This window comes from Mesoplodon bidens (assembly GCF_964165515.1).
Source record: "Mesoplodon bidens genome assembly, chromosome: 19".
In the NCBI taxonomy this organism is placed as follows: Eukaryota; Metazoa; Chordata; class Mammalia; order Artiodactyla; family Ziphiidae; genus Mesoplodon; species Mesoplodon bidens.
In genome coordinates this window covers 34,276,185-34,286,500 of record NC_138179.1, presented here as the reverse complement: position 1 = coordinate 34,286,500, position 10,316 = coordinate 34,276,185, and the positions used below count along the sequence as shown (strand labels likewise).

The 10,316-nt window shown below is 44.1% G+C and overlaps 1 protein-coding gene across 3 annotated transcripts in view; it reads left to right on the top strand.

Annotated features, from left to right (window-relative positions):
* The first annotated feature begins 2,956 nt into the window (after positions 1-2,956).
* Positions 2,957-10,316, top strand: part of ABCA5 (ATP binding cassette subfamily A member 5) — a 64,695-nt gene continuing 57,335 nt past the window's right edge. For 2 of the 3 annotated variants that reach the window (XM_081220466.1, XM_081220470.1), the window contains exon 1: positions 2,957-3,039. The gene's annotated coding sequence lies outside the window, so the exon portion shown is untranslated. Of the gene's footprint in view, positions 3,040-6,177; positions 6,230-6,882; positions 6,984-10,316 lie in introns of those variants that run through there. The other variant, XM_081220467.1, reaches the window with a different exon arrangement.

Genomic DNA, 10,316 nt, shown 5'->3' with positions numbered 1-10,316 from the left:
ATTGTTAAAAACATGAGATTCTCTTTCAGCTTTGTTAGTCAAGGCTGTGTTTCTTGATTTGTCTTGCCTTATTCTAGAAAAAGGTACCAATTTGAACTTCTTTGAAGTTATAGCTCATTTAAACACTAAGTTTAGAAACCACATCACTCTCTTGGCACATTTTTTTAGCTTGTAGAAATGGTAAATGCTTAAAAACAAATAATAATAAATAGTGTTTAATAGTTATAGATCTTTTAAATGGTTTATGTAATTTTCAGTGTCTTGATAATCATGCAAAATAATGTACTGATTTGGCTGTAGAAAAACCATGCCCTAACAACTTAGCAATTTTGCTCTTAATTTTGGATAAAGTAGCATCAGAAAGCCATGAAGTAAGGCTTTGGTCTCTAGGAAGTAAAAAAGCAACACAAATAGAATCCATTGTTTGCCAGCAGGAGGTTAGGATGTAGGTTGGCGTTTAGAGTAGCAAGCAAGAAAAATTCTCTTTTTCTACGTTAAATACACGTTAAATACTGTGAAAATTCTGGTGCGTCCTCGTTTATTTTGTTCAACTAGGCAACTTGTTACATCTCAATCTACGACTTCTATGGTCTGTGTATTCCCATGTGATTTATTTGTCTAGAACTCTATTAATTGGATATGGGGATTTGGATTGTCACCATGACAACCAAGCAGTATAGCTTGTTTGCTTTTTCCTAGATACAGAAGCTTGGAAAGGAACATCTTTCCTGCAGCTGCTTATTTAGTACCGGGACCTGGTAACTATGGAAATTTAGATCGAGATTATGTGGCTAAATTGTTCACAAGGTACATGCAGTCTGCTAAGTAGCAGGCTCAAAGATACAGTAAAACATGTCATGGCCAGTTCATCACTTTGCAGCAGTCTTTTTATTAAAAAGGTCTTATTTAGTATTCTCTCTGTGATATGATTCCACAAACCATATTTTCATAACTTTGTCATCCATCCATAAGAAGAATTTAATATCTTTCTTTTATTAGGTAGATTTTGTTCAGTGCCTGGTGACCTTTTGGGGGGATAATAATGACAGTGTTTACATACTGTTGTACATGTGTTTTCTCATCAGCAGTGTATCCACAGCACTTACTGTGCACCATTACGATGCACAAGACCTGGACATTCAAATTGGTATAAGAAAAAGCACTTAATCTCAGACTCCTTACAATATGATTGAAGAGAGTATATAAGTAAAATCACGTGAACAAGATGGTAGTATGTGTGCAGTTGAGAGGAAAGTGAGATCATTTTGTCTGGGGTGATGAGGTTTTTTTTTGGTTTTGGTCATGTTATCCTGAAGCAAGAGAAGTATAGGCAGACTGAATGACAGAGAACATTGCAAGGATAAGAAACTCAGGAAACAAATGTCTAGAATAGTGGTAGAAATGATGCATAGACTTCTGAAGTTAAAGCGGCTGAGGCAACTAGTGAGAAGTACAATCGGAGAATTGGGGTGAATGTATATTTCAGTAACACATTTTCACAAGTAGATTTATTTTTGACCTCCATTTATTTACGTGCCCACAAATCCTAGGCCATTAAGAATGCATTCTTCTGAACTTGTAACTAAAATGTCTTAGATATTCCAAAAGAGAAAAAAATACATCATGTATAGTTTTCACTACTTGCCTTCTTCAGTTTTCTGATGTAATTCCTAGAACATTCTATCTCCCTTCCCCTCTCACTGCCAGATTTTTAATCATCATGGATTCCGCTAAAGCTCTTTGAATTTCCTGTTTAATCCATATTCAGTAGGAGAAATAACACGTTTCCTTGTTTTTTTGTTTTTTGTTTATTTTGGTAGAACTTAGAGTGATTGTTGGAGAGATTTGGTTTAAATTTAAGAAGCAGAAAAACTAAGATAAGTAAAAAAAAAAAAATGTATACAGGATCAATGGAATTTTTAAGATCTTAAAATAGTTAAATTCCCCAAAAGTAAAAAAACTGTGCAAAGAAATGTGACCATACAGAAATCTGGAGAGTAAAAATCTGTTGTGAGCTTTTCTTCCTTTGCAATAACTCTGACCACCATTTAGGTCACTTTGGGCAATAAAACTCAAAACACCAGTTTACATTTTTAGCAAATATAAGTGAGGTATAGAATCTCCCACAGATGCGGTATGTCTCAGGCCATTTGGAAAATTCAGGATCTGCCACATCCCAGACTCTCAGGAGGACACTTCGGAATCTAAAGCATCTTTTAATGTCCACATGTCCTAGGTCAGGGTCTGATGGCACGAAGATACTGCACCCCACACGGGGCGGCGGGAAGGAGAAGGGGCTGCGGAATGCAGACCTGGGAGGGAACCGCTCAGAAGCCGAGAGGCAGAGAAGAAAGGATTCTTAGTGGGTATGACGCAGGAGGCAGATAAGGATGGGGCGGCGGACCAAGGTCACACTCCAGGATCCGGCAGACTTTGGACTCAAACCGGAGTCCCTGACTTCAAGCCCGTTGTTTCTGCCTGTGTCCCGGGGGGAGCTGGGAGAGGTCCCCACGAAGGAGGCAGATCCGAGGCGCCGGGGGCCCCGGGGGCTGAGCCACGAGGCCGCGCTTTAGAGACGGGCGGCCAGGCGGACGCAGGGCTCCCGGGCCTTGGTGCGCCCGCTCGCCCCGTCCCTAGCAGCCCCGTCCCTAGCAGCCCCGCCCCTAGCAGCCCCGCCCCTAGCAGCCCCGCCCCTAGAAGCCCTGCCCCTAACAGCCCCGTCCCTAACAGCCCTGCCCCCAGGGTCGCTCGCCGCGCCTGCGCCGGGATGCGCGGGGCCGAGCGGCGGGAGCGCGCCCGTCTGCGGGCTGCGTCCTCGGGGTGCCCCGCCCTCAGGTGCGTCCTGCGCGGGGCGGAGCGCGGCTTCCGGCGCCGCGCCCTCCCCTCTCCGCCCCTGCCCTGCCCTCTCCGCCCCTGCCCTCCCCGTCCTGAGGCGTCGGGGGCGCGCGCGCGCGGCCGCCCTCTCGGACACAGTTCCGAGCTGTGGTCCCCGCAGACCTCGCGTGTCCCGGCCGGTCGGCGCTGCGGCCCGGCCCTGAGGTGACGCGGTCGCCCAGGGCTGAGGGGTGTGAGGCCCGCCGGGGTGGCTGTCACCCCTGGGAGGGGGTGAGGGGTCGAGGAGGGGCGGCCGGCGGGGGAGGGGTGGTGGGTGCGGCCGGGGGGTCTGGGGCGCGGAGTGCAGCGGGGCTCGGAGGGGGCCGAGCCGGCGGCCGGGGGGCAGGAGGGTCCCCGAGGTCCGGGGGAGCGCGGTTGCGGCGCGTCCTGTGGAGGAGGATACTGTTCGCTCCCGGGGTGTCGGGGTGCGGATGCCGGGGTCGCCGCGGGACCCCCGCCTTGGGTTGGCCGGGGTGGTCTCCATCCTCAGGGCGCCGTTGCGGAGGGCGGAGATGTTGGGAAGGAAATTCCCTCTGAACACCTGGCCGCGAGCGCGGGTTCCCTTGGGGGCTTCGGGCTGCTCCTCACTCTGCGCTAGGAGGAGTTCGGGAGAGATGCGCAGAGATCGGGGCACGGTTTGGGGGGAAATGCCCAGGTTCCTGAAACGCAAGGCTCCAGGCGTGGAAGTATTGATACTATAGCAGACGCGAAAGCTCGGGAGGCTGCCGGCGCTAATAGCTGCAGGAGGGTTGCTCCTGGGCTCCCAAGGCTTGGACAGACGTTTCTAAATTAATAAGTCGGAAAGAATAAAGGCAGTCACGTTTACTTTCCATCGAGGACGTTGTGCAGGAACGGAAGGGGAGAAAAGGAGTGTATGTTGGACTCCCAGCCGTGAGCCAGGTTCAGTATTATCTCGTTCAGCCTTGCCAGCATCCTTTGGAGGTCGGAGGAGTCATATTCTATTGGGCAGATGTGGAAAACGCTTCCCAAAAAAGTTAAGTCACTTATTTCGGTCCCAACTAGCCAAAAGGGCTGAGCTTCCAACCCAGGGATGCCAGACTCTAAATTCTCGTCCGTGATGCCCTATATTTTGCTTCTATCCAGAGAGCGATGTTACATATTTTTAGGGAAGACTCCGTACAAGAGAACATTATTAGGGCAGTTAGGGCTCTTGGGGGTATTTGGGTTAAAAGCTAACTAGTAAGGCATTAATCCTGGAATATGTGCTGTTTAAGTGTATTTTCCTTCAAACAGGATTCAGTATAGGGAAATCTTGCATTCAGGGTCAAAGCAAGTTTATTAACACATTACAGGTTTATCTGAGTGTCTTTTATATTCTAGATGCTAAGCTATGTGCCAAGAATGCCAAGATGAATACGATTTGTAATCTCTGCCCTTGAGCTTGAGAAGATGATTGCATAAAAGAATTTCGTAATATTCTCATAAATTGGAATCTTTGCTAGTGTGTGAATTAATCATCCTAGAATAGTTTTAAGCACAAGTTTTTAGGAACCTGTTATATATAAGAAAAGGTATTGGATAACTTGTCATGTGGGTACCGTTGCATTATTTTCCCATTCAGCAAGAAATACTGTCATAAAATTTAGGTTAAATCATATTGACAATTATTATTTTCTTTTATTATTATACTACCTTCAGTAAATTTTAAAACACTAGAGAAGAAGAGAACATTTATAATTTATTCCCTGTTAAAAGGCTTGATTTCTTTTTTTGACTGTGCTGCGCTGCTTGTGAGATCTTAGTTCCCCGACCAGGGATTGAACCTGGCCCTTGGCAGTGAGAGTGCTGAGTCCTAACCACTGGACCAGCATGGAATTCCTGTAAAAGGCTTGATTTTAATAGTGCCTTTTAAAAAAAATTTATTTCTGGTTGTGCCAGGTCTTAGTTGAGGTAGGCAGGCTCCTTAGTTGCAGCTCACCAGCTCCTTTAGTTCCGGCACACATGCTCCTTAGTTGTGACATGCGAACTCTTAGTTGTGGCATGCATGTGGGATCTAGTTCCCTAACCAGGGATTGAACCCGTATCCCCTGCATTGGGAGGTGGATTCTTAACCACTGCGCCACCAAGGAAGTCCCAATAGTGCTTTTGTTTTATTAGTTGAGAAGCCAGTGATGTGTGTAGCTGGGCAGGAGCTTCTTTCAAGTCATCTGCCAAAGATGTTCTTAACCTCTTCTTCTAAAAAATAAATCTTAAATTAAAGGTATAGTTGATACCAGATTCCATTTAGCTTTTATCTCTCAGAGTTCTAGTGGAAACAAAATCTTCGGTTTAGGCCGAAATGGCACCTTGTTGAAATGTATAACATTATCTCTGATGCGGCTGTAGGTAGGTGGCTAGAAGGGGTAGTGGAACGTTTTGGAAATTTCTCCTGATGGCTTCAGTTTCTCAGTGAAGTGGGGATCAAGGTCATCATTTGAGGGCGATGCTGTGGGTGGAAGCTTTGGGGGTTTGGGGATTAGGAGAGTGAAAGGACTAGTGAAATATGGGATTGCCAGGCAATTAAACAATTATTCTTAGGTATGAAAAGTGCATTCAAGGAAGTATGGGTACACAAAGATGTCTAGTCTAATTTTGCATACAAGGTATTTGACAACCTGTTTCCAGGGCCTGTCCTAACAGTGTCATCTAGAGGGTACGCCTGCCCTTTTTGCCCCAATTCACTTTGCCCGAGCCTCTGCCTCATTGCAGGTTTCCCTGTTCTTTACACAAGTCAAGCCCCTTTGGGGAGTCTAGTTCTTCCATTCTTTTTCCCTGCCTGGAATTTGCATTCCACTCTTTCCCAGACTCTTTCCCCCAGTTGCACTTATCACATTATATTAAATTTTATCTATCTGCAAAGTCAGTGACAGTGTCTAGCTCCGTTTTGTATTTTTTTTTTAAAGTTTGGTGCATAAATCCCTCAGTAAATGTTTAATGACTATTCCACTTTTCTTCTTTCTTCCTCCTTTTGTCTGTAACGGTGGTCAGCAAGCTTTTTCTGTGAGGAGCCAGATAGTAAATGTTTTAGATTTTGTGGACCACATGGTCTCTGTCTTGATACTGAGCTCTGCTGTTGTAGCACAAAGCAGTCACAGGCAGCACAAAAACAGCTGAGCCTGGCTCTGCTCCAAGAACACTTTATTTCTAGACTCGAGATTTGAATTTCCTATAATTTTTACATGTCACAAAATACTGTTATTCTTTGATTCCCCCCCCCCCATTTAAAAATGTGAAAAACATTCCTAACTGCTGGGCTGTACAAAACAGGCTGTGGGCTGGATTTAACCCCCTCGGGCTCCGTTACAGACCTTTGATCTATAAAGACTCTCAGCAAATCTGGATAAAGGAACTTGCGGTAAGATGATACTGGTTTTATTATTACCATGGGTGGTAGAGAAGCAAAGATAAAGAAGGCAATCTTTTTTTGTCACGGATTTCATGGTCAAGTTCAAGATTAAGATGTAAACAAATCATGATGACACAGTATGGTAACTGCAATTACAGTTTATATATTGGAACAAAGGAGTAATAATCAGCTCTGCTTGGGTGGATCAGAAGTCACCTCTAATAGTCGTCTGTTGAGGATACGTTCAGCTAAGATCCTTTCCAGGAATCTTTTCAAACTTGCTAAGGTGACTGACCACATCTTTTGCCAGGATGGCTGTGAACATTCGGATGGCTCAATTCCTTTGTTTTATAGGATATAATCTTAATTTGTTCCTCTCAGAACTAAAATTAATACTTTCTAGATAATTTTTTCTGACAGTTATTTCTAAAGGTCATGCACATTTTTACTGCTTTGAGAAAGGTGAAATATATTTCATAGCACATATAATATAGTAATCAGTGTTTCTTTAATACAGTAGTGAATTTCTGATACTGAATTTTGGTTTATGTAAATTTAGTCTTTAAGTCAACTATTAATACATTAGAAAAGGAAGATGGGCTTTAGTGGGCTTTCAGTTTTCTTGCAATTTATTAGATTTAATGTGAATTATTTTTATCTAGGAAAAGTATGGATATGTGGCTGTTAGCATTACTGACGCCACCCTGGGCTCTTACAGTTTATCCTGTCCTTTCACCCACCCTACCCAGGACTGAACTGTGCAGTAAGTCACTTCTCTGTTGTCAAGGCTTTGCAGTTAATAGAAACTGTTTTAATAATCGTTAGGATCAGGTGGCCTCTATGCTCCGTTAGTCCCCAAACAATGATGATGTATATTCCCGGCGCCCACGAGACTAGTTACCCATTCATGAATTTTGACTTAGGAGTACACGTCCCGTTTCCAAGCACCTGCCTCCATACTCTAGGTTAACCATAAAGTCATCCCAGTGGCCCGCCGGTGGGGAGTGCAGCTGCGGGTCGTTGTCCCCTGATCCCGAGCCCACCCTGTGAGTAAGTTACCCTGTAATAAACTGATCCATTGATTATGTGGAAATGCCTGCCTCGTTTGTTTTGTGTTTCGGTCTCAAGGTGCTTTCTCAGTTCAGTGAGCACTTTTCGTTCCCTCCTTCCTCCAGCAAAAAGTTAAATATTTAATTAAACCTTAAGTGATACTAGGTGTATAAAACTAATTATTATTTAAAGCTCTATAACAAGCTTAACACATTGCCCAGATATGCTGTGGAGCAATGGAAAGACACTTTAAAGATTCTTAAAAATAATTTTGTACCCTTACTTCTATGTCTTTGTCATAGTTCTTGAGCAGTTAAGAATTGGCTTTGTTAAAGAGTTTTAAAGGTACTGCCTTGGTAAGACTTTGGAACTGTATCAAGTATTATAAGTTTTCCAAAAAGTACAATTTGTTAAAAATATGCCGTTAGAAGTTTTATTGTACTTAAGTTGTTAACTTGTGCTTTCAAGGGTCCTCTTCTAATATACGTTGCAAAAGAGGTCTTACATGTGTTGTCTACTCAAAAAGCTGCTTTTTTCCGGTTGTCTGGTCGTCTCTATTTACAATGCCCTGGGCTTGTGTGAACTGTTACTTGTGAGTAAACTCCTGCTGGATGTTGACTGTATGATTCTTTTCCCACTTACAGCCGTTAAATGCGGGGCAGGCCAAGCATCCTTTACTGCCTTTTGCTTTTGTCCTTTTGAATCTCACCACATAAGGCTATAACGTTCGGGATAATTAAGGGGAATTACAGTGTAGAAAGAGGAAATTTAGAGCTTTATGCTAAATATGGGTTTTCTTTTGGTCCAGGAAAAGGCACAGGACAAGTTAAACTTTTTACAGATGTCCCCTTGCTGGCCGTGCCTCGTTGCTAACTTTGCAGCCCCGTTTTCAGCTGTGCACTTGAGTCAGAAGAGCCACTTTCGTGTCACCTCTGCGGGGTGGATTTCCACCTTTCTTTCAGGAAACCTCACTGCCCCGCCCATAGGGCTCGGTTTCAGCTCAGACACCGTCTCTTTATCTTCGGCAGAGGTCTTCAGTATAGAAAGCACTGCCTTCCCATATCCTTCCTCCATCCCAAATTCCCCCTCCCTACCCTGCAAAGCAGTGTGGGGCGGGGGCAGCAGAGGGGACTGTATGATCACCCCACCAGTGGGAGGTGCAGGCTCCCCTCTTTTCTTTTTCCTTCTGTCTTCTCCCAAAGGACAAACATTAATTCTCAGAGACACTGTGGTCTCAGCACTTGAAGAAGCAGCACAATATTTCCCTCAGCACGTGTGGTTTGCAAGGAGCCTTTTACAGTAGTTACTGCTTCACATCATGATGCAGAGCCACCCTCGCCTGATTTATTCCCCACGACCCTCTTCAAATTGCACCTGCTTAGACTCTGTGGGTTGTGGGTGCCCAGGTGGGCAAAGAGGTTCATTGTGGTCAGTTCATAAAAACCTGTCTACAGCTTTGAAGGTACTGGTTAGGTGAACATTAAACTAAAAGTTAATGAAGGATCAATGTTAAGAATGTTTCATTTTAGTTTTCAAACACCCAAACCAGGTGTTTACTTTCTCGAAGAAAACAGGCAGTCAATTGATTTTTCTTCTTTAAGATGTTTTGTTTTAATAATTTGAGTAGATGGAAGTTCAAGGTTATTGAAATTTAACATTTTTCACATGATTAGACTGGAGCTTATGAATATAAGAAGCATCAGTTTGTGCAGGTGAGTCATAACACTGATTCATCTATATACTTCACAACAGAGTACTTTCTGGTCAGCATTTTCTTCCCTTTGTCCTTTGGCCATCCATTCTGGGGGAATCTCCTTGACTCCGTCTTCATTCTAACTCACCAATTTGGCATTCTCCCCAGCTAGCAAGAATTTTATTTCTATCTGTCTGTTCCATTTCCAAATTCTCTCGCAGCTTTCTCTTCATTGCTTTGTCCTTGTTTCATGAGTATGATATCCCTTGAGGATATTAGTTATACTACTTTTATAGACAGCAGTGATCAACATGTGTAATTACTTGCCATGTTCCAGGCACCATTTTCAGCTTTATGTGTATTTATTCTTTTGGTCATTCTGACAGGAACAGAGTAGGGACACAAAGTAGGTAATTAAATAGTTAATCCCACTAGGGGATCATAAATCAAAAAGTATGGGAGACCCTGTAAGTTAACAGTCACGCAAGAAAGCAGGTTTGCTTAACAACAGAACCAAGCAGCAGACGCACGAGACATGCCCCCAAACAATAAAACAATGGTGGCATGAGACCCACATCCTGCCGGCAAGTGAAGCCGGCAAGTTAATGATCCTTGAGAAGGGGCTTACATGTCTGCATGCACTAAGAGCAGAGATATCGGGGAAAGGTGACATTACACCAAAACCTGAAATAATTTACAATATCATAGTATGTGGAACAGTGCCGCCGTTTTGCTCCTTTCCATAGCGCCATGACGATCCCGGTTGGGCCATATGGGGTCAAAAACTCCCCCGCCCACCATGTAGGAGGAGTTAATAGTGGAAGACTTGAAGAATGAAAAGAAGGTGGTCTTTTGCCCCCTCCCCACTTTTCCTTTGCTTATAAAAATGTAGCCCGCTGAGTTCTCAGGGCGGCACTCCCTTGCCTGTGGGCTTGTATCTCTCACAAGCGTCACACACTCTTCCTTCCCTCTCACTCTGCCTCTCCCTGAATTCTTTCTGCGCTGAGACAGAAGACGTTCTGGCTGAGGAAAAATGATGAGGAAGAAAAATCTACCTAGAATAGAGCTCAGGGGCAAAAGGAAAACAGCATGAAAACACCTTTTGCTTCAGAAGGGATTTTGTGCTTTGGAAGAAAGGACAAAACTGAGGCTGAATAGACACTGAAGTGACTCCTTTGATTAGTCATTGTATATCATCTTCTGCAGAGACGTTTCCCTGTTAATATTACTTTAAAGCTACTTTAAAAACTACATCAGTGGTTCTCCACTTTTTATCGGGCCCTGCACGCTCACTCCCGTTAGCGTCAGTGGAATTGTACACTTAGTAGGCAGGGAGGCATGTGGGTCTTTAAC